Source organism: Syzygium oleosum, unplaced genomic scaffold (assembly GCF_021117445.2).
Source record: "Syzygium oleosum isolate NSW1041296 unplaced genomic scaffold, Sole_v2.1 Sole_v2.12, whole genome shotgun sequence".
Classification (NCBI taxonomy): domain Eukaryota; kingdom Viridiplantae; phylum Streptophyta; class Magnoliopsida; order Myrtales; family Myrtaceae; genus Syzygium; species Syzygium oleosum.
The window spans coordinates 10483028-10504492 of record NW_026607496.1 but is presented as its reverse complement, the minus strand read 5'-3'; the positions used below and the strand labels follow the sequence as shown (position 1 = coordinate 10504492).

The following is a 21465-nucleotide window of genomic DNA, read 5'->3' as shown; positions in this document are numbered from 1 at the left end:
ATAAATATTATTTGCCGTATGATGATCATCGAAAACTCTAAATGCAATAACTCTTTTTTGAATAGTCTACTCGTCATCTATCCAATGACATGTTATGCCCATGTAAGAATGATTTTGCCAATGATCACTCCAAATATCGCTACCTATATGCACGCATCCATTAAATTGCATAAAAAAGTTTTGTAAATCATTTTTTCCATTTTTGTAAAGATCTTTAATTACTCGTTTAGTTGTATTTCTAGAAACACGTTTTGCTTGTGGAGCACATGCTTTTTGTACAAATTCATTAAAACCAAATCTTTCTCCAAAATTAAATGCTAAATGCTCAACGGAAATAAATTTGCCTAATTCTTCCTTAGAAGTTTTTTCATTAAAACGAAATAAAGGGGAAGTGTTAGGATTGACGTACCCAGAAATTAGTTGTTGCCCGATATCGATTCTCGTTTCGGTTGGATGTTTGCTCATAAGATGTCGTTTAAATGTTCCATATCCTTGTCCACCTGTATATTTATATATTTTTCCACAATATTTACAAATTATATCATACCTTTTTTGACCGATATCAAACCTTTCCATTTTCGTGAAGTGATTCCAAATGTCGGATGTAAATTCCCGTTCCGCTTCCTTTGTTGTAGATATTTCAGCAGGAGGATGAAAACTTTCTTGCGTCGGGACGCGCTCCACATCGTGAAAAATGTTGATTTCATCATCTTGAAAATCTGCATATTCATGAGGATCAAAAGAATGATGGGATTCCGTCGCGATATTCTTACCTTTGCCAGTTGGCACTCGACTTCCACTTGCCATTTTGCGAATGGATTGAGAGAATTGAGCGGATTAATTGGGAGAATTAAGAAAGAATTGCGTGGATTGAGAAAATTGAGAGAATTTCAGAGAATTTGAGAGAATTTCGAGTATTGAGAAAATTTGAGACTTGAGAGAAGAGAATTGGAGAGAATTTGAGAGAATTGTGTGTGTATTGTGAGAATTTGAGAGAATTTATAGGAAAAAAATAGAAGAAAATTTAGAATTAAAAAAAATAAAACATAACCGTTGCAAAATTGCAACGGTTATGTGTTTTTTTTTTTTAATTATAAAAACGCTCGTTGGGGCGTAGCCGTTGCCCCAACGGCCCGCAAGGTGCTGCGGCGCAGCAGGGCTTGCACGTCTGCAGGCCCTGCTGCGGATAAATATATTTTTTTTTTTGGTTGGGCCGTTGGCCCGTTTCTCCGCAGCCGCCGCACCGCCGTAGCATGGCACGCACCGCAGCCGTGGCCGTAGCCTGCAGCTTTTTTTTTTTTTTTTTTAAAAATTTTTTTCGCAGAACGGCCCGGAACCGGCGGTTCCGGCCGGTTCAAATTTTTCTGGAACCGGAACCGGGACCGTATGCCACGGGTCGGTTCCGATTCCGAACCGCGGGCCCGGTCAACGGGCCGAGCCCGGGTTTGACCGGGCCGGTTCCGGTCCGGTTCAGGGCCAAAACCGGCCCGTGGCCACCTCTACTTCCATGTGTAGACATTCATTCATTCCATTGTCACATGGCACACATACTAATTTCATTATTAGTATTCGTCAATGCTTTTTTGGTCAAATAATTCAATAACTGTACAAGGTGACTTGTCGTTTGCCTCTATGTGGTATTTTCTGGCTCTTCTGGCAGAGGATCCTTAGTTACAATGAAGCACTAAAGATTATATGTTTCATCGTGCCAAAACAGCATTCCAAATGCACTGTCAGATTCAATGGGCATTGAGACTGTTGTTTTGTGTGGAGTTAGCTTTCATTCTGCATATACACAAAAAGATTGTCCTATAAAAATTTAAACGGTTTCCATTGTTTTCCTTCTTATGCTGTGATGCCACTATTTCGTTCCACTCAAACTACATCTAGGAATCAAACTTAGTTCATTAGTTTTCAAATCTTTGCTTTGCATGGTTTATAAATATCCCCGGTTTTCTTACCAAAGTTGAATGTCTGTTTATCTTCCTATTATGTTTCTAACATAGTGGATAGGCCTCTTTGCATGTTTGGAATTTCTTTCTTTGAAGTGTAAGTTTAGATCTAATATGCTTGTGTACTACCAAAAAGGGTTATTTGTGTTCATGAATGCTCTTCAAGAAAGCTGGTTATGCATTTCTGGTTAGAAGTCGTGTCACCCCTATTGTCATTATGGTTGTCATCTCTAATCACATTCTTTATCTCTTGTTTTTCCCCTAACTTAGAGGAATTTATCTAATAAAAGTAAAGTGGTAAGTGCCATCGGTGCGCCATTTCGGAGTTATATGAATGGAAGCTTTGTTTTAATAAGTAGTGAGTTAAAAGAATCTATTGTTACTTAATGCTTGGTACTTATTCACCTAACATCATTTTATCGGCAAAAGTACACCACAAGTGCCATAATTTGTGTACGGCGATCACTTTGGTGCCATAACTTTTTTTCGGATCACTTTGGTACCAAGTCGGAGAAAAAGAGATCACTTTAGTGCTAATTTGGCAGGAAATCCGACGTGGCATTTTTTATTAATTTTTGACGCCGACGTGGCTCGCCGGAGGCTGAGTCAGCGTGTACAGTCAGCATTTTTTTTTAAATAATTTTTTTCAGCGTATACAGTCAGCATTTTTAATTTTAAATATTTTTTTCCTTTTTTTTTCTTCTTTCCTTTTTCTTTTCTTTTCTTTTCTCCCCTCGCCGGCTGGTTACCGGCGAAGCCCGGGAAGGGCTGGGTGAGGGCGGCCTTGCCCATGGCCGGCGAGGGGCGGCCGACCTCGCCGGCGACAGGCGAGGCCAGCCCAGGCGAGGGCTGCCCTAGCCTGGGCGGGCGAGGGTCGCCCATGCCCGACTCGGGCGGGCGACCCTCGCCCGCCCGGGCGAGGGTTTCCTCGCCCGCCCGGGTGAGGGCTTCCCTCGCCCGACGCCGGCGAGGGCGCCCCTCACAGGGCGGGCGAGGCTCGCCCTCGCCCGGATCCGACGAGGTGACCCTCGTCCGCGTCGAGCGAGGAAGCCCTCGCCTAGGCGCGAGGGTCGCCCTCGCTGAGTTGGGCGTGGGCGACTCTCGCCCGTGCCCGGGCGAGGGCGACCCTCGCCCGCCCGGGCAAGGGCGGACCTCGCTGGGCCGGCGAGGCGGCCTCGCCTGTCGCCGGCGAGGGTCGGTCGCCCCTCGCCGGCCATGGGCAAGGCTGCCCTCGCCCAGCCCTTCCTGGGCTTCGCCGGTGGCCGGCCGGCCACCGGCAACCGAACGGCGAGGGGAGAAAAGAAAAAAAAGAAAAAAAAAGAAAAAGGAAAGAAGAAAAAAAAAGGAAAAAAAATATTTAAAATTAAAAATGCTGACTGTACACGCTGACTCAGCCTCCGGCGAGCCACGTCGGCGTAAAAAATTAATAAAAAATGCCACGTCGGATTTCCGGCCAAATTGGCACTAAAGTGATCTCTTTTTCTCCGACTTGGCATCAAAGTGATCCGAAAAAAAGTTATGGCACCAAAGTGATCGCCGTACACAAGTTATGGCACTTGTGGTGTACTTTTGCCTCATTTTATCCAATCTTAATTGGTCCTCACGGATCACAAGTCATAATTATCTGCTGTTGGCAATGGCTGTTTTATATTCATCATCCTCCTTCACTGACATAAATTGTATTCCTACCTTTGCCTATCATAGGAAAAGGAAACTCTGATGCACAACATAAACTCAATCATTTCTTTTTGTTTAAATCTTTAGTCTTCAGGTATCGACATGGGGATAAAAAGGAGTCTGCATTAGATTAGAACGATGTGTTGGATCTTCCATACAACAAGCGATTGCTTCGGGCGGTCCACTTGCAATTTTATATGCCCAGAATTTAAAGAAAACAATCCCCTTTGGCACATAGTGCTTTTGGATTGTTGATTTTGATGGATTGTAATTTTAATTACTCATTTTAGGGATTGTTACTTTTGGCAGATAGTGGTTTTTATTCTTCATCTTTAACTTTGAATCGTTTTATTGCTATCCATATTACTTTGCTGGAAAAAAAATGAAACTAGAAAAAGGAACAAAAAAAAATAGGTTCTTGAGTAGACCTTGGAACCGGATCGGAAAAATAGGACAGGTTTCAAAACAGAGTTTAGGGAAAACAGGATAGGTTTTAGGTTCCAAAAAATGGAAACCGGTTATAATAGGATAGGTTTCAGATTCCAAGTCTGGATCCTACCCACTTTGAAATCGATCACCCTTAGTCTTCCGTTGAGTGCCTCACATAAGTTGTTATCAACTATGTTACAGTTGACCTCGGTGGTGAAGAAAGCATTGGACCAGTGCTTTGGCTATGTTTGAACCAAGTCATGATACGTAGCAAGACTAATTTTCTTCAATGCTTGAGCATGTTTATCATACTCTACCATAATACCTCTTAACACACTGCCAAAACAATCTTTGCATTTGTATTCCCTTATACTTCTTGCCCCAATTGGCATAGATGTGTCTAAAACACATTCTATGCTTAGCCGCGAGCAAAAGCTTATCAACATCTTTTAGAAGGCCCTACAGAATATGATTCTAATAGATAAAACATACTGTGAGCGTGATCATTTAAGAGACATAAGAATAAAAAAAAAAGAAACTTACCTTTTGCTCGTGACTAATTATGACCCAACCTTATTTATATATATTTATTATGTTGAAATCCCACATCAAATTTGTAAAGAACCACAAGTCCAGGTGTCTCCAGTCTCAACTTTGACAACTGCCCAAGCAATTGGGAACATTTGATCGTTTGCATCCTTCCAATGACACACAACATCTCACTCATACAAATTCCCTTTAAGAAGCAACCATTTAACCCCACAACTTTCATGCATCCATCAAGGAAGCCTTTTTTGCACGCAACAAAACAGATATATATTCTCTCAAACAATGCCTTTGAGTGTATGTCAAGCATTTCAATTTTCAATGTATTCATACTCCTATGATTTGTCTCTCTAAACTCCTTTGCATAATCCCACGACTTTGCATAGTCCTTCTTATAGTTTCCCTTCAAAACTTCAAAGGCAAACATCTTAGCCTTAGTATATGATTCATACTTATATTTAAGACCAATTAATCCTTGATAAGCTCATTCAAGGCATTGGTTTTCATAATTGGCATTGCTCTAATTGTACTAAGATAGTGCTTTGCCAACCAAGAAGTTGTGACTTTCTTATTATTGAAGCTAATGCTACACGTATGTTTTTTGTGGTATGTCTTCATATGGAATTGTACACTTCTAACATCAAAACATACAAAAATTTCCAAGAACAATTTTCATTGGCACATTTAGCTTTGACAAATTTCTTTTTATTCTTAATATATTTTTATCTCCCTACATTCAGCCACATGATACCTTTTTTAGAGCATCTTTAAATTGCCTATTATCATCAAACTTCATAGATGTAGTAAAAAGGCATTGCATAGTCAGGATGATAACTTAGAAAACCTACTTCCCCTTCTTGTCGCATCGACATCTTCTTGCTTACATCAGAATCCAAACTCATCTCCATCTGTTTCATGATAGTCTGTTTGGTATCCAGCTTCAGCAATAATCATATCAGATCGTTGGGGATTAGATGATTCTCCTATAGATTATTAGGATGGTACATCTTCTGTGAGTGATTCAGTTATAATCCAACCCTTTGTGGCCCTTGTGTGGAATTCCCTAATGTTCTTCCTTCCTTCTACAAGATCCTCACCATCCTCATCCTCATCATCAGTCAAGAACTTTGCATCGACTAGGAAGTCTGAGTGTTCGTTATCCGAATCAATTTTTTTAGCCTGACTAATGCCCTCATCAACTAATAAATCCTAATATAAACCAACACCCTTGCCGGCATCCTCACCTTATACAACACCCTCACCGACACCCTCACCAATGCCCCCACCCTCACCAACACCCTTACTAATACCCTCACCCTAACTAGCACATTCACTTATCTCATTATCAAATATTCTCCATAACTCTTAACACACCCCTGATATAAATAATTAAAAAGCAGATCGACAACAGTGCTATCTTTAATATGAATCTCAAACCATCTTTCAGAGACTCCCCAGGAAACTTAAAATAAAGTTTTTCAAAATATCCATTTACCCCATCCTTGATGTTTGTGATGAACCTATAATAACTCATTGGGCTGATATCTACGTATACTTGATAAGAATTTGGCGCGAAACACTGTTCCAAATTCGTGCGAAATTCGCGCGAAACACTATTATGAATTCGTGCGAAAACTAGCCAATCACGAAGCTAAAAAAGTAAACATAACAGTTTGGAGATGTGTATAAAACTACACTATACAAAGCACGTATTTATAAGTCAAGAGGCATTCACTAGGGTGATCTCCTTGTATTTCCCCTCAAATACGCTTTAAATGCTCACCAATAAGCTTCCTGCTTTTAAAGGAAGATGTGATCCCATTGCAGATTCGGTCATTCACCATCTGATTCTAAGTCAACAGTGGACCTAGGCAGCACTGCCGATGGGCCTTTGGCTACCTGGCGCTTGGTTCGATTTTAGCAAACCTATTATCTTCTATGTATCTGCTAAGCTTTCCCTTGTTAAGATCTTCAGGCAACCGATCACTATTTGCATCTCCTCCTTTTGTGACCTGATGAACGATGGATATTACTAAGCTATTCAAGTAACTCAACATCTTCCCCCAACATAGTCAAGCATTGGGCATCGGACAAAATTTCCACAGTGGAAAAGGCAAACTAATGTTGACTTGCCGCTCATCTCAACCCTATACAAAAAGACAATGCGTACTATAAGCAAACACATAATAAAAGGTCAACATAATAACATACGTGAAGACAATTTCTAAAACAATATGTATTAATAGTATAATTAAAGTCTCTTTTACGGCCAAATATTTATCAGGTTATAATGTGAAGAGGGTCCATGAATTTGCAATTTAAACGGATATGATGCAGCTTAATTATCAAGTGAACATGAGATTTGTAGAATCGTAAGTTCTTTTTTGCCTAATATCTTGAGTCTTACTCAATGGACCACATAAACCATCATCCATGGATCAAAATTCTCGACAAAAAAGCCATCTTTCATGTTTCCAAGCATAGAAGTGTTGAGTACAATGATGGAAAATGAGAAATCAAGGCATGTGACCCTCTTTTACGATCCTAATAGCATCAACAAAATGTTTCCAAGAAAAAGCATAGGAAATGCTAATCACTGACCACAAAAGCGCTTATATATGAACAACAGCTTAAGGACAAAATGTTGGAAAATTCAAATGCTGGGAAGACGTAAAGACAAAGAACATACCTTTATGTTATGTTCAAGTGCTCATAATGATGTAAGAAAATTCTAACAACACACGTGAAGATAACGAACCTTTTTGTCATGTTAAGGACTAGGAAAACATACATTTATGTTGTGTTGGCTGAGTGTCGACAACACAAGCAAATCATGACCACACATTTTATCGTGTTCGTTGCAGAATCTTGAGATCAAATCAAGTCACGACTGGGTTACGGGTGAATCGGGTTTGCCATTTAGATGAAGTTGTCAAGATGAATGGGGAAGCCGATTTGACGAAAGAATGACTCGGGCTTGAGCGAAATCATGCAATTTGAGTTGGGATTGAAGAGATTTGAGCGAGATTAGGGTGTTGGGTGAGTGAAATCTCAAGTTAGGGTACTTTGGATTGGGGAGTTGGTGAGCATTCGAGGATTTGGGGCAAGAAAAGAAACTTTCATAACGACAATTTTTTTTAATTGTGGAAATGGCGCCGTTTTGAACTCCGGCATCCACGTTAGCATCGGCTATTCGCCGGTCCGGCCACGTATGATGGCCAGCTCTATCTGGATATCCACGTAATAATTTTCTGGGCTAAATTGGCCGGAGGACTGAATTGGCAAATCATAAAAAAAATTATTATTGAATTGGCAAAATTGAAAGATTTATGACTTAATTGACAAATCGTCAATAGGTTTTGACTTTTTTTGACAATTTTCCCTAATTGTCAACCAATGATATCTATATGAAATCTTCATTAAAAATTGATTTTAACTAATGTATGACTTTCTCAATGGCGTATGATACGCAACATAAACATTATAAAACTAATTATTAATTAATCCTATACCCGGATGCAATCTAGGCGAGACATTAATTATTTTGAAATTTCCATGATGAATTAGAAATAGGAAATTATCATAAATCTACAATGATGACCTAAAGTAACTAGGAAATAACATGTATTAAATCCTAGTCATGCTTGAACTAAACATGATGATTTTCTAAATTACTACTTGATTTCTAATGCATCAAATATATGATATTCTCAATTAGAAAACATGTACGAATGCAAATGTAATGCATATAACATATGATTATCATGGGACGGTCATGATGTATCAAAACATATTAAAATTCATGAACTCATTTAAGTATTATGCAATATCATTCAAATATGATCAACATTTAGTAATGATATATGCACTAATTACTAATTCAACACCATGGTGACATAAGAACATTATATTATGCATTATGTGCTATATGCAATGTATTAAACATTATTAAGGATCCAATCCTTAGGTCCGATGCCCATATATACCTTGGTTAATGCATATAGCAAAGGATGTCATGGTATAATAACAAATCTAACTCATTGTTCATGCAATTACCAATCTTACCTTAATTAAGACTAACAAAGGATGTAAAGGAAGCAACGAGGGATGTCGATTGATGCTCGGTCACGGTGAACAACGCAGAAGCCACCTTAGGAGAGGTGATGGTCTCGGACTAGTGGACTTGGATTGGTGGTGGCTCATTGCTCTCGGCTGAATCCTCAAGAAACTGCAGCATAGGTACAAGAATGTAGTAGCAGTTCACAAACTATAGAGAAAGACAAAGATTGCAGTGATAGCTATAAAAACCGCAAGGAAAGGGATAATCTATGCATTGATGGATGAGAAGACGCAAGTGTTGTTTGGTGGAGGACGCTAAACAATAGAAAAGACCCCAAAGAGGAAAAACCACCAACGGAATACCAGGAAGGGGACTCCACCGAAAGAGCTTCCACGGGGGCGATAACACGAGAGAGACGTTGCGACTGAGTGATGTGTTGAGTATCTTGTCCTTATAATGGCTGATGGAGGGGTATATTTATAGGCTCTGGCGGTCAGTTCAAATTGGAATTAAAGATGTTCTGATTGAAATTTGAAGGAAATCTACCAATTATCTCTAATGTGCACAATATTAGATTAACAACTGAGATGAAAATGAATTTAGGACAAACAACGAGGATTAGATATGGTGATCAATCAAATCAAAAACATAAGATTGCAATTTGATCCAAGGGTGTGTGCAAATTGTGAGAATTAAGCAACCGAAGGCAACCATTGGATTTTCTACCAATTCAATAGCTAAGTTTGTTAGTAATATTGCAGAAAATCAAAGGATATATCCTCTTATGGCCAACCACTTTGGAGAGGAATTAGGTGTGCGACGGTCCATTGTAACATTTGTAGAGAGGCCATGTGATTTGCATGTGTGTGCTTGTGATCTGAATTTGAACTCAAAGCATATTTGAAATCCACCTCATCTATAATTTTGAATTCCAAGAATGTTGGAATTTTCAGTTTCAAGTTCATCTCTCCTCCCTCCCCGGACTACCCATCAACTTCACCTATGGTTTTCTGCAACATAGATTAGTCCTAAAGTGCAATGAAATGTATCCTAAATGCAACGCAAATGCAAATCTTGCAAGTGATATTTTTATTTGGGTTAATACCACCAAAAATCCTAAACTGGTACGTGTGTGACAATTTTATCCCGAACTTTTTTTTTACCACCAAAAACCCCAAACTGGTACACCTGTGACAATTTTACCCCAAACTTTTTTTGTACCACTAAAAACCCCAAACTAGTACACCTATGACAATTTTACTCCAAACTGGTAAACCCGTGACAAATTTACCATAAACTATTTTTTTGACCACGAAAAACCTTAAACTAGTAAACCTGTGACAATTTTACCCCGAACTAATAATTTTTTAATAGGGTTAATACCACGAAAAATCCTAAACTGGTACAGTCGTGACAATTTTACCGCAAACTATTTTTTTGACCACAAAAAATCCCAAACTGGTACACTTGTGACAAATTTACCCCGAACTATTTTTTTGACCACCAAAAACCCTAAATTGGTATACTTGTGACAATTTTAACCCAACTAATTTTTTTATATTATTTTTTATTTTTTTTCGAATTTTTTTATTAATTTTTATTCTTTTCTTTTTTTTTTCTTAATATTCTTTATCTTCAACCTCTGGCCGGTCGCCGGTCCGGCAACCGGCCAGAGGTGGAAGCCGGCGAGGTCGGCCCCGCCGACCGATGGCGAGGTTCGACCCCGCCGGCCGCTGGTGAGGGCTCGGCCCGCCGGCCGGCCGGCGAGGCCGACCTCGCTGCAGTTGCGGGCGAGGCCGACCTCGCCGCCGGCCGACGAGCTTGAGCCTCGCCGGATCCGGGCGAGGGCTCGGCCCCGACGGCCGGCCGGGCGAGGACCTTCGCCAGACCGGCGAGGTCGCCTCATCCAACGCCGGGCGAGGTCGGCCTCGCCCAAAGCCGGCGCTGGGCGAGGTCGAGCCTCGCTAGATTTGGCGAGGGCTCGACCCCGCCGGCGAGTCCTCGCCACCGGCCGGCGAGGTCGAGCCTCGCCAGCGGCCGGCAGGGCCGACCTCGCCGGCTTCCGCCTCTAGCCGGTCGCCAGTCGGGCGACCGGCCAGAGGTTGAAGATGAAGAATACTAAGGAAAAAAAAAGAAAAGAAAAAAATTAATAAAAAAATTCGAAAAAAATAAAAAATAATATTAAAATATTAGTTGGGGTAAAATTGTCACAAGTATACCAGTTCGGGGTTTTTTGTGGTGAAAAAAATAGTTCGGGGTAAATTTGTTACAAGCGTACCAGTTTGGGGTTTTTTGTGGTAAAAAAATTAGTTTGGGGTAAAATTGTCACAACTGTACCAGTTTAGGGTTTTTCATGGTATTAATCCTTTTTAATATTATTTTTTATTTTTTCGAATTTCTTTTCTTTTCTTTTCTTTTTTTTTTCTTCATCTTCAACCTCTGGCGTAAGCCGGCGAGGTCGGCCCCGCCGACCGCTGGCGAGGCTCGACCTCGCCTGAGTCGGGCGAGGGCTATCCTCGCCCGCCCAAGCGAGGTCGACCCTCGCCCGACTCAGGCGAGGGCTATCCTCGCCCGCCCAGGCGAGGGCTGGCCTCACCTGACGCCGGCGAGGGCAGCCCTCGCCCGACGCAGGCGAGGGTCGCCCTCGCCGACTCAGGCGGGGCTGACCTCGCCGGCTTCCGCCTCTGGCCGGTCGCCGGTCCGGCGACCGGCCAGAGGTTGAAGATGAAGAAAAAAAAAAGAAAAGAAAAAAAAATTAATAAAAATTCGAAAAAATAAAAAATAATAATATTAAAATTTTAGTTCAGGTAAAATTGTCACATGTGTACCAGTTTGAGATTTTTTATGGTATGTTCAGGGTAAAATTGTCACAAGTATACCAGTTTGGGGTTTTTTTGGGTATGTTCGGGATAAAATTGTCACATGTATACCAGTTTGGAATTTTTTGTGGTAAAAAAAATAGTTCGGGATAAAATTGTCACACGTGTACCAATTTGGGATTTTTGGTAGTATTAACCCTTTTTATTTTGGGTTCAAGCCGATCCTTTTTTTCTTATGCGATAAATGATTAAGTGGAATAGCCAAAATTTAGGTGTCAACATAGAGAGAACATATATTTTTCCGATAGTATCTTTACTAAAGTTTGAATCATAAAGGCTCTTTCTATGAGCAATATATTTTTTGCCACTAAATTAATCTGAACTTTTGTAATAGCAAAACAATGGGTAATTGCAAACTTTTTTATTAAAAAAAGAAAAGATACGTTTCGTGATAGTTTTTTCCTCTCAAAGGGGATTAATTGATGCAATAAAAAGAAAGACAAGTATAGTCTGTCAATTAGAATCTTCGAATATAGGGGCAACAAATAAACATACTATAAAATTAATGAATAGACTAGGGGTAATCGGTTCCAGGGTGGGTAGGTTCCAGACCTAGAACCTGAAACCGACCCTGTTATAACAGGTTCCTAGTTTTTGAAACCTAAAACCTACCCTGTTTGTTTTGGAACCTATTTTGGAACTTACCCTATTTTTCTGGTCCGATTTCAGGGTCTACCCGAGAACCTATTTTTCTTTTGTTCCTTTTTCTGGTTTCATTTTTTCTAGCAAAATAATATGAGTAGCAATGAAACGATTCAAAGTAAAATATGAATAATAAAAATCACCATCCGCCAAAAGCAACAATCCCTAAGATGATCAATAAAAATTACTATCCACCAAAAGTAACAATAAAAAATATAGTAATAGTATGATCTACGATTTTTTTTTTTAACACAAGCTAAAAATCGATTCCAAAATCGGTCCGGGTGAGTCTTCACTTGGTATCGAGAACCAGACCAGCTCCAACCAGTTCCCAAAAAATAAAACCTATTCTCGAACCAGTTCAAACAAGAACCGGTTCCGAACCTGTTTTTCGGGTGGTCCGGTCCGGTTCTTGGGTAAACCCAGTCCGGTTTCACACCCCTAGAATAGACTCTACTTGGAACATTTATGCATTTAATTAGCACAAAAGTTTGGATTAAATGTAATATAAATCAAACTGATGTACCATTTTTCCTAATTTATTCACAATATATTTGATTATTGATGTACATGCACTTCTTTATGACCTTAGTCTAAAGAATAAAGTAATTAAACTAAAAAAATGATCTCTCCTTGGTTCTAACACGAGAGCTAACATTTTATCATCACTTTTTGACTAAATCTAAACAAAGAAAGGTGTGCATATCTAATTGTTCCACAATTTTTTAGACATCCGAAAAGCAAATATTAATAGTAGTTTGAGTAAGACTAAAAAAGCGAGTTTATTTTATTTTAGAAAACTTCTATGAATAAAGAAAACTAGGCAACAACGTTTTTGACATATTGAAAATTTGTCTTCCACATTTTCTAGTTTGATCACAAATCTAAGGGTCTTTTTCGAGCATTAAAGAAAATCTATCAAAGTGTGACATAAAAAACAGATCAAGTTTATTCCAGAAATTATAGGTAAAAAAAAAATTGAAGCAAACTTTATCGTGTTTGAAAAAAAATGAATTTATTCAAGTTCTATATGTATGCAATCATGAAATGAATTTATTTGAGTAATTATTATATCGCTTGAAATAATTAGTTAACGAAAAATATATCCATTATCGAAAATAATCTATATCTAAATTTTTTTGTGAGCAATGAAAATATATATTTCTTTTATTCATTTTTATAAGTGATATGAGCGATCATTTTAGAAAATCGTTCTTTTTAAATTATTCATTTTTTGCAAAATAAAAGAAACTATTTTTCTTGGTCGAGAGAAAGATTCCATTCATTTCTCCGAATAATACTTACTTGGAAGGCTTTCAAGCCTAGCAAATCCTAGATAGTTGTGCAACAAAGCAGATGACAAAATGCAAATAACAAAGCATAGTCTGCAGCTAGAAACACTCTCTCATCCTTCAAGAACAGATTTGCTGTCGTAAACGTTTAGCGGCCGATTACCAGAATCACTGATACGCACACGTCGAGATCTCTATCGCGCTGTGCTTTTGGTATGCTAAGGAGGTACTTCCATTTGTCACGAATGGGGAAACTGTCCCCCGAATGGGTTACTAAGGTTCGATACGGATATTTCGCTCAGACGTCCCACAGACATCCCATCACTAGACAAACGGGGGGTTTCTCCCAAATCATACCTCACGTGACAGCGAGTTGTAATTTTTATCTTTCTATTCAATCTATGTTTTTGATTTGGAGTCGCCACTAGTCATTATTGGTAGGTTGACTAGAAACCTAATCGAGATACGAGAGAAATACCACAATTTTGCGAACCAAAGATTCAAAATACGGGGACTTGGTTATGCTAATGATCCCGAGTCGAAATCTTTAACACCCTTTCGGTACCTAAAACGATATGATGTGTCTAACGTGTCACACAAGTTTCCGAGGTCTATCCGCTAATTTTAACCATTCTAATCGTGGGAACTCAATCAATCAATATAAGCAGCACAATTAATTACAATCAAACAAAACAATCCTAATTTGGGTTTCTAAAATGAAAATCAATTCAAAATACCCAAACCCTAGTAAAGCCCTAAAGGCTTTTTTATTCCATGATTTGTGTTGATTTAGGGAATTAGGGTTTTTTAGGGGTTGTGTCCTTTTTAACCCCTAAATTGAAGGGTCTTCAAAAATGTCATTTAGACACCTCTAAAAATTCTAATTCCACTTACAAAGATTGACCACAATGTTTTTGGGTCATTCTATGAGTTTTTCAAAAAAAAAATTGAGAATTATCCTTCCCGAGAGTTAATTTTTCTTATTTTTCTGAAAATTTTCTTTTTGAAATTTTTTTATAGATTTTCGGATTTTCCAATTTTTTTTATAAATTTTCTTATTTTTTCTGAATTTTTCACATTTTTTATGGATTTTTTGAAAATTTTTGAATTTTTATGAATTTTTTAGAAATTTTCCAATTTTTACTAAGTTTTCTGAATTTCAAAAAAAAAATTGAAATTTCTGAAATTTTTATTGAATTTTCGAATTTTTTTAGAAATTTTCTGAATTTTCTAATTTTTTATGAATTTATGAATTTTTTTAGATTTTTTATTTTTTCATTTTCATTTTTATTTTTTATTATTTTTTATTTTTAAAAAATTTTCCCGTCAAGGGTTGAACCGGACCGGACCGGCTGGCACCGATGCTAGCCAGTGCCCCGGCGAGCACGACACCAAAATGGCGCCATTTCTGGCGTGCTTCTCTTCGACATTTCGCCGAACAGGTGGAGGACGTGATTTTGAGTTTTGAGTTATCAAGGCTGTCGATTTGAACCAAATTTCGACAACCTTCCAGCAATTTTTCGGCATCAACTTTTGGTGATATACTAACTCCACACTGTCCTATAGTCATTCAACTCATTCGGTTCATCACCGGACCATTGCCGGCCGGCGAAAAATTGACCTAAAAACCTTAACCTAAAAATGATCAATTCTGTTTTACAGGTATTTAGCTCACTAGATTAATCGCCCTAACCATCTAGATCGATCCAAATCATTATCTAAACATCAATCAAAGTGAGAAAACTACTAACTTGGGTGATCTATGATCACAGGAGGCGCTCCGGCGAAGATCAGGAACTCCGGCAATGTGGTTCCAATGTCGGATTGACTCGGTTTATCCAATTTAACGACCCAAATGCAATCAAACAACACAAAATGTGATCAGAAACATGTTCTGAGCATTATGAAGCTCAAAATCATAAAAAAAAAAAATTACACGATCAAGCACGGTAAAGCTCAAATACACAATCTGAAATTTTGTAGAAACTGTGATCATGACTGAACTTTACTTGCTTTATAGAGGCTTTAAATGAAGTTTCCTAGCTAATCGGCTGCCGTAGGACTGTTCTCTAACACTTGAGCTTTCAGACCATGATCACCACTTCGCTGAGAAGCTTTTGGACGCGATGGCCGAGCACGATTTCCAGGCGTCAGCAACTAACCTTGTTACAGGTTTTCCAGGTGAGGAAACTCACCTTTGGAGACTAATTCGCCGGCGCTTTTCCGGCCGGAAAAGCGCCAATCACTCGGCCTCAGGGAGAATCAATTCGACCTCTCGCTCAAATTCTCTCTTTTTCGCTCTAACTCTCTCTTTCTCTCTCTCTGGAATATCATCGAACATCTGGTCTCCCCGGATCATGATTTTTTCTTCTCTTTTGTAGCTCGATTTTCCGCCCAAAGTTGGTTATCACCAACTCCAAATCGGTTAAATCGAATCTCCAACGCCAACCGGAGAATCTCTAGCTGGAATCGGAGATTAACACGTACATATTTGGCTGGATTCAGTTGATCAAGAAGTGGGCACGAGATATTTTATGGGTTTTTATCACGTTCTGGACAAGTCGGGTAAGGAAGGAGACCAACCCGGGTCAGGTCGGGTCTATCCGGTCGACCCAGGTTGGTCTATATTCACAAATTCGACCCGATTTTAACCATATTTTCTGATTTTAACCCGAAAATTGGATTCTTAATCACATTTTGTACCCAAATATGTGATTTTCCCTAATTTTTGTCACAATTAAACCCAAAATTCTTAAATTGCAAATTTGGATCATTAGGGTTTTCATTCAATTTGATATCTAGAGGACCTGATTGGGCAAAATTGATGCCAAAATTGGATTACCCATGACTGATTAACCCTAGAAATGGTGGTCTTATAATTCGACAATTTCAAATTGATAATGATTCCCAATTTAGGCTAAAAATCCCTAATTTTCAATTGGATTTTGGGGCTTTTAATTTCTTTGGTAAATTGTACAATTGGACCGATCATTATGTAATTCAAGATTCCAGAATCATTTGTTGTGAAGACACTATAGCCTAGAAATGACTCAATTGAATTTTTGGCTGGATTCAGTTGATCAAGAAGCGGGCACGAGATATTTTATGGGTTTTTATCACGTTCTGGACAAGTCGGGTAAGGAAGGAGACCAACTCGGGTCAGGTCGGGTCTATCCGGTCGACCCAGGTTGGTCTATATTCACAAATTCGACCCGATTTTAACCCTATTTTCTGATTTTAACCCGAAAATTGGATTCCTAATCACATTTTGTACCCAAATATGTGATTTTCCCTAATTTTTGTCACAATTAAACCCAAAATTCTTAAATTGCAAATTTGGATCATTAGGGTTTTCATTCAATTTGATATCTAGAGGACCTGATTGGGCAAAATTGATGCCAAAATTGGATTACCCATGACTGATTAACCCTAGAAATGGTGGTCTTATAATTCGACAATTTCAAATTGATAATGATTCCCAATTTATGCTAAAAATCCCTAATTTTCAATTGGATTTTGGGGCTTTTAATTTCTTTGGTAAATTGTACAATTGGACTGATCATTATGTAATTCAAGATTCCAGAATCATTTGTTGTGAAGACACTATAGCCTAGAAATGACTCAATTGAATTTTTGATTCAATTTGGGCTTGTTTTTACCCAATTTTGGGAAAAACACATTCCCAATTGAAATTTTTTAAAATTGATACTGTATTAATGAAATTGGATTTAAAATAAGACTAATGACTATTTTTATGGAATTTTTGGACTCCATTTGCTATTTTTTTTTTTAATTTTCTCCTTTATTTTGACCAAAAGAAATTAAGGAAAAATTCAGGAAAATTATTAAAAAATTATTTTTGGTTTAGAAATAGGTTCCTAAGCTTGGCCAAGATTCCTAATTCTAATTTTGTGATTTTTGAAAAAAATTGAAAAATGAGCTAAAAATCAGGTCTCAACAATCTTCCACTCCATTTACAACGGCTTGTGGTGCGCGTCTAGATTCAACGTCTTATCGCGTCACAATTTTCCCTACTTGAGAGCACTAGGAGGTATTTTCGTTCATTTCTAAGGATTAAGTGTTTTGTTAAACGAACGAGGATCTATCCCTGACCATACCTCACGAGACAGTTGGTATTTGTTATTTAGTTTTCTATTTAGCCTAAGTTTTGCTTTGGAGTCGCCACTAGTTCTTATTGGTCAACTAGAAACTTAATCGTGGTATGGGAGAAATACCCCAATTTCTACGAACCAGAGATTACATGAGTAAGGGGATTTGGTTACGCTAATGATTCCGATATCGAGATCCCTAACGCCCTTTCGGTACCTAAAACGATCCGAAGTGTCTAAACGTGTTACGCGAGTTCGCAATGCCTATTCACTAATTCTAACCGGTCTAATCGGGAGAAATCAATTAATCAATAAGGAAATGCACAATCAATTCAAATCACAAATGGCAATCCTAAAATGGTCTCTAAAATGAAAATCAATCAAAACACCAAAACCCTTGTAAAGCTCTAAAGGCTTATTCATTCAAAGTATTGTGTTGTTTTTAGGGGTAAAGACCCATTTTTGTCCCTAAACTAAGGAGTCTTCAAAAATACCACTTGGGCACCTCAAAAAATTTATATTTCATTCAAAGTAGGTGGCCACAGGTGTTCTAAACCATTCTATGAATTTTTAAAATTTTTTATTTATTTTATTTTATTTTTTATTTTTATTTTTTTGGGAAAAGTTTTATTGAATTTCTTACTTTCCCGAAATCTGATTTTATTTATTATTATGAATTTTTTTGGAAAACTTTCAATTTTTGTGGATTTTTGGAGTTTTTTTTCAAATTTTTATGAATTTTCTGGAATTTTTCTTTTTTTTTGGATTTTGTGAAATTTTTCCAATTTTTATGGATTTTCTGGAATTTTTGAGATCATCTGAAATTTCTGAAATTCCCTAATTTTCTGATTTTTTTCTAAAATTTTTAAATAATTTTCTAGGTTTTTATGAATTTTCTATTTTTTATGTTTTTAGGATTTTTTAATTTTTTATTGGAACCGAACCGGATCGAGTCGGTTCAGACCGGTCCGACCAAGTTGGACCGGCTTTACCGGCCCCGATTAGCGTTTCGGCTTGACCGACCCTGATTAGCGTTCCGGCGGGGACGGTGCCAAAATGGCGCCATTTCCCTCCTTCCTCTTTGTGGCATTTTGTCAAGCACGTAACGTGCACTATTAGATCCAAACCTTCTTGCACCACCACTTTGTCCGCCACTCCGGTGACCCTCCGGCCACATTCCGACTACCCTAATCGGTCCTAAACCTTCTCCAAATGGCCCTCTAACCATCCATACCTATTATATCACTAATAAACCTCCCTAAGCCATTGATTCACAAGCTCAAACTTCACCACCTAAAACAGAAATCATTACCTAAAACTATACTAACATAACCTATTCATCAACTAAATCAACCTAATGAGCATCCCATTGATTCTAAATCATCCAGAACATGAATTCAAACTCAACAATAATTAGAATGAACTAACTTGGATCGGTTTTTGCTACGAAAGAGTGCTTTGGCATGGCAAATCATCTTCGGCGAAGAGGTCATTAGGGGGCCGACTCAATGCAAATGCATAATCATCGATCCAAAACACACAAATCAAGCAAGAAATGGATTGGAAACACAAAGAATGAACTAATAAGCACAATAGAAACAATCAAATTCAAAGATCGCACACGAATCAACTGGAGAAGTCATTTTGTCATTTTGTCATTTTGACAAACAAGTAATGTGAGTGTAGAGAGCATTTTTACCTTCGCCATTGGAGGCCAAATCCGATTTTTCGAATCAAATGGTGGCTATGGGATGCTCCTCTGACACCTCCTCTTCGAGTTGGTGACCTCTGCCTCGCCGGGAAGGTCTTGAACTGGTCGTTCGAGACTCGGTTTCAGAGCCTCACGATCAACCTTTTCCTGGTCATCTGGGAAGGAGATCCACCATAAAGGTCTGATTTGCCGGCGCCGGTCACTTAGCTTTGGGGACCTCTACCTCCCTTATCCTCAGTTTTCTCTCCTTTCTCTCTGGTTTTCTCTCTCTCTTTCTTTGGATTTTCGTCGAGCACGTTCTCTGCTTTGGGAACTGATTTTTTTTTCTATTTTTGTCCACCTCACGGGGACAGTTTTGGGCTCCAAATGCCTCCCAAATCCGTTAGGGCTGTTGGGGACGGACAACTGGAGGCCCCCAGCTGTCTATCCGTCCCCGGCACTTGCTGAAAAATGGGGGGAATAAGTCGGTTTAGGGGCTGGGCAAACTGTTTTCCCCCTACTTTTCCAGCTTGGGGCCAGGGTGGGTGAAGGAGATGAAGTCTTGAATCGAGTCGGATCCGACCGAACCGGGTTGATTCAATTTGTGAATTAAACCCCCATTTGACCTGATTTTGCAATTCCAACCCCAAATTTAGGCTCCTTGAAAAATTTTACCCTAGAATATGGGTTCAATTTGAATTTTCATTTTAATTAGGCCAGAAATCCCCAATTTTAAATTCGGTTCACTGAGGTTTTTGTTCAATTAAGTGTCTAAATGACCTAATTAAGAAAACTTGAGGCCAAAATTGAATTACCCATGTTCAATTAACTCTAAGGAAGGTATGGGTTTTGATTGAAAATTTCAAATTGAATGCAATCCCCAATTTGGGTCTTAAAATCCCTAATTTTCAATCAATTTTGGTTTTTTTAATATTTTCACCAAATTATGAAATTGGACTGACCAATATGCAATTAAAGGTCCCAAAATCAATTTTTGTGAAGACACTATAGCCTAAAAATAACTAGAAATGGTTTAATTGGATTTTTAGTTTGATGAGGATATGAAAATGCCCAAATTTGGGGAAAACATATTCCCAATTGAAATTTTATAAAATTTACTTTCCAGGACTCAAATTGGAATTCAAATAAGACTAGTGAATTTTTTTTTGGAATTTTTTAATTCCATTTACTATTTTTCTTGATTTTCTTCCTATTTTTATTAAATTAAATTAAGGAAAAATTTAAAAAAAATCTAGAAAAATTATTTTTTATTTAAAAATAGGTTCCTAAACATGGTCAAAGTTCTTAATCCTAATTTTGTGATTTTTAAGTAAATTTGGAAAATGGACTAAAAATCAGGTGTCAACACGTCTTTATCACCATCGCCATCACCAACATCAATATATTGAAAGAACACACATCGAATACATATAAGGAACTCTCATATCTATATCTAGATCTAGTTCGGAAGAGTAAAATCCTAAGCCTAAATCTAAATCGAAAGAGAAGAAGGGTTGTGGAGTCACGTCACAAACATCCTCCTCGGTGGTTGTCGACCGTACGAATGGTGGTCTCCACATTCACCCAACATCAGTTGTAGTAATTTATTCACACACACAAACTCTTTAAATAAATTGGGAGAGAAAAGAAAAAGACATTCAAAGCAGAGAAAAAGAAAACACAAAGCTATTTAAATAATACCTTTATTTACATGCAAATGGAAAATGGAATTCTCGTACTATTAAATAATATCACGAAAAACCCTAAACTGGTACACTTATGATAAATTTACCTCAAACTAATATTTTGACCACGAAAAACTTTAAACTGGTACAAGTGTGACAAATTTACTCCAAACTAATTTTTTTACCACAAAAAACCCCAAATTAGTACACATGTGACAAATTTACCCTAAACAAATTTTTTGACCACCAAAACCCCAAACTGGTACACCTGTGATAAATTTGCCCAAAACTAATTTTTTGACCACAAAAAATTTCAAACTGGTAATTTTGTAACAAATTTATCTTTAGTTAGCGGATCAATTTAGGGTTTTTCGTGGTATTTTCCCTATGGATTTCCACGTGGACTTGCCGCGTTACTATACCACGTCACCATGTGTCATCCACGTTAGTCAATTTAACAGTAAAATTCGACGGAAACTAACAGAGAGTAAATTCGTCACAAGT

The 21465-nt window shown here is 38.2% G+C and overlaps 1 long non-coding RNA gene across 1 annotated transcript; it reads right to left on the bottom strand.

Annotated features, from left to right (window-relative positions):
- Positions 1-6284: 6284 nt before the first annotated feature.
- Positions 6285-19725, bottom strand: LOC130139512 (uncharacterized). Its single transcript, XR_008817658.1, has 3 exons — positions 19286-19725; positions 8670-8832; positions 6285-6751 (listed from the first exon to the last, which is right to left on the bottom strand). It is a non-coding gene; the product is annotated as an uncharacterized LOC130139512 (long non-coding RNA).
- Between the last annotated feature and the right edge of the window lie 1740 nt (positions 19726-21465).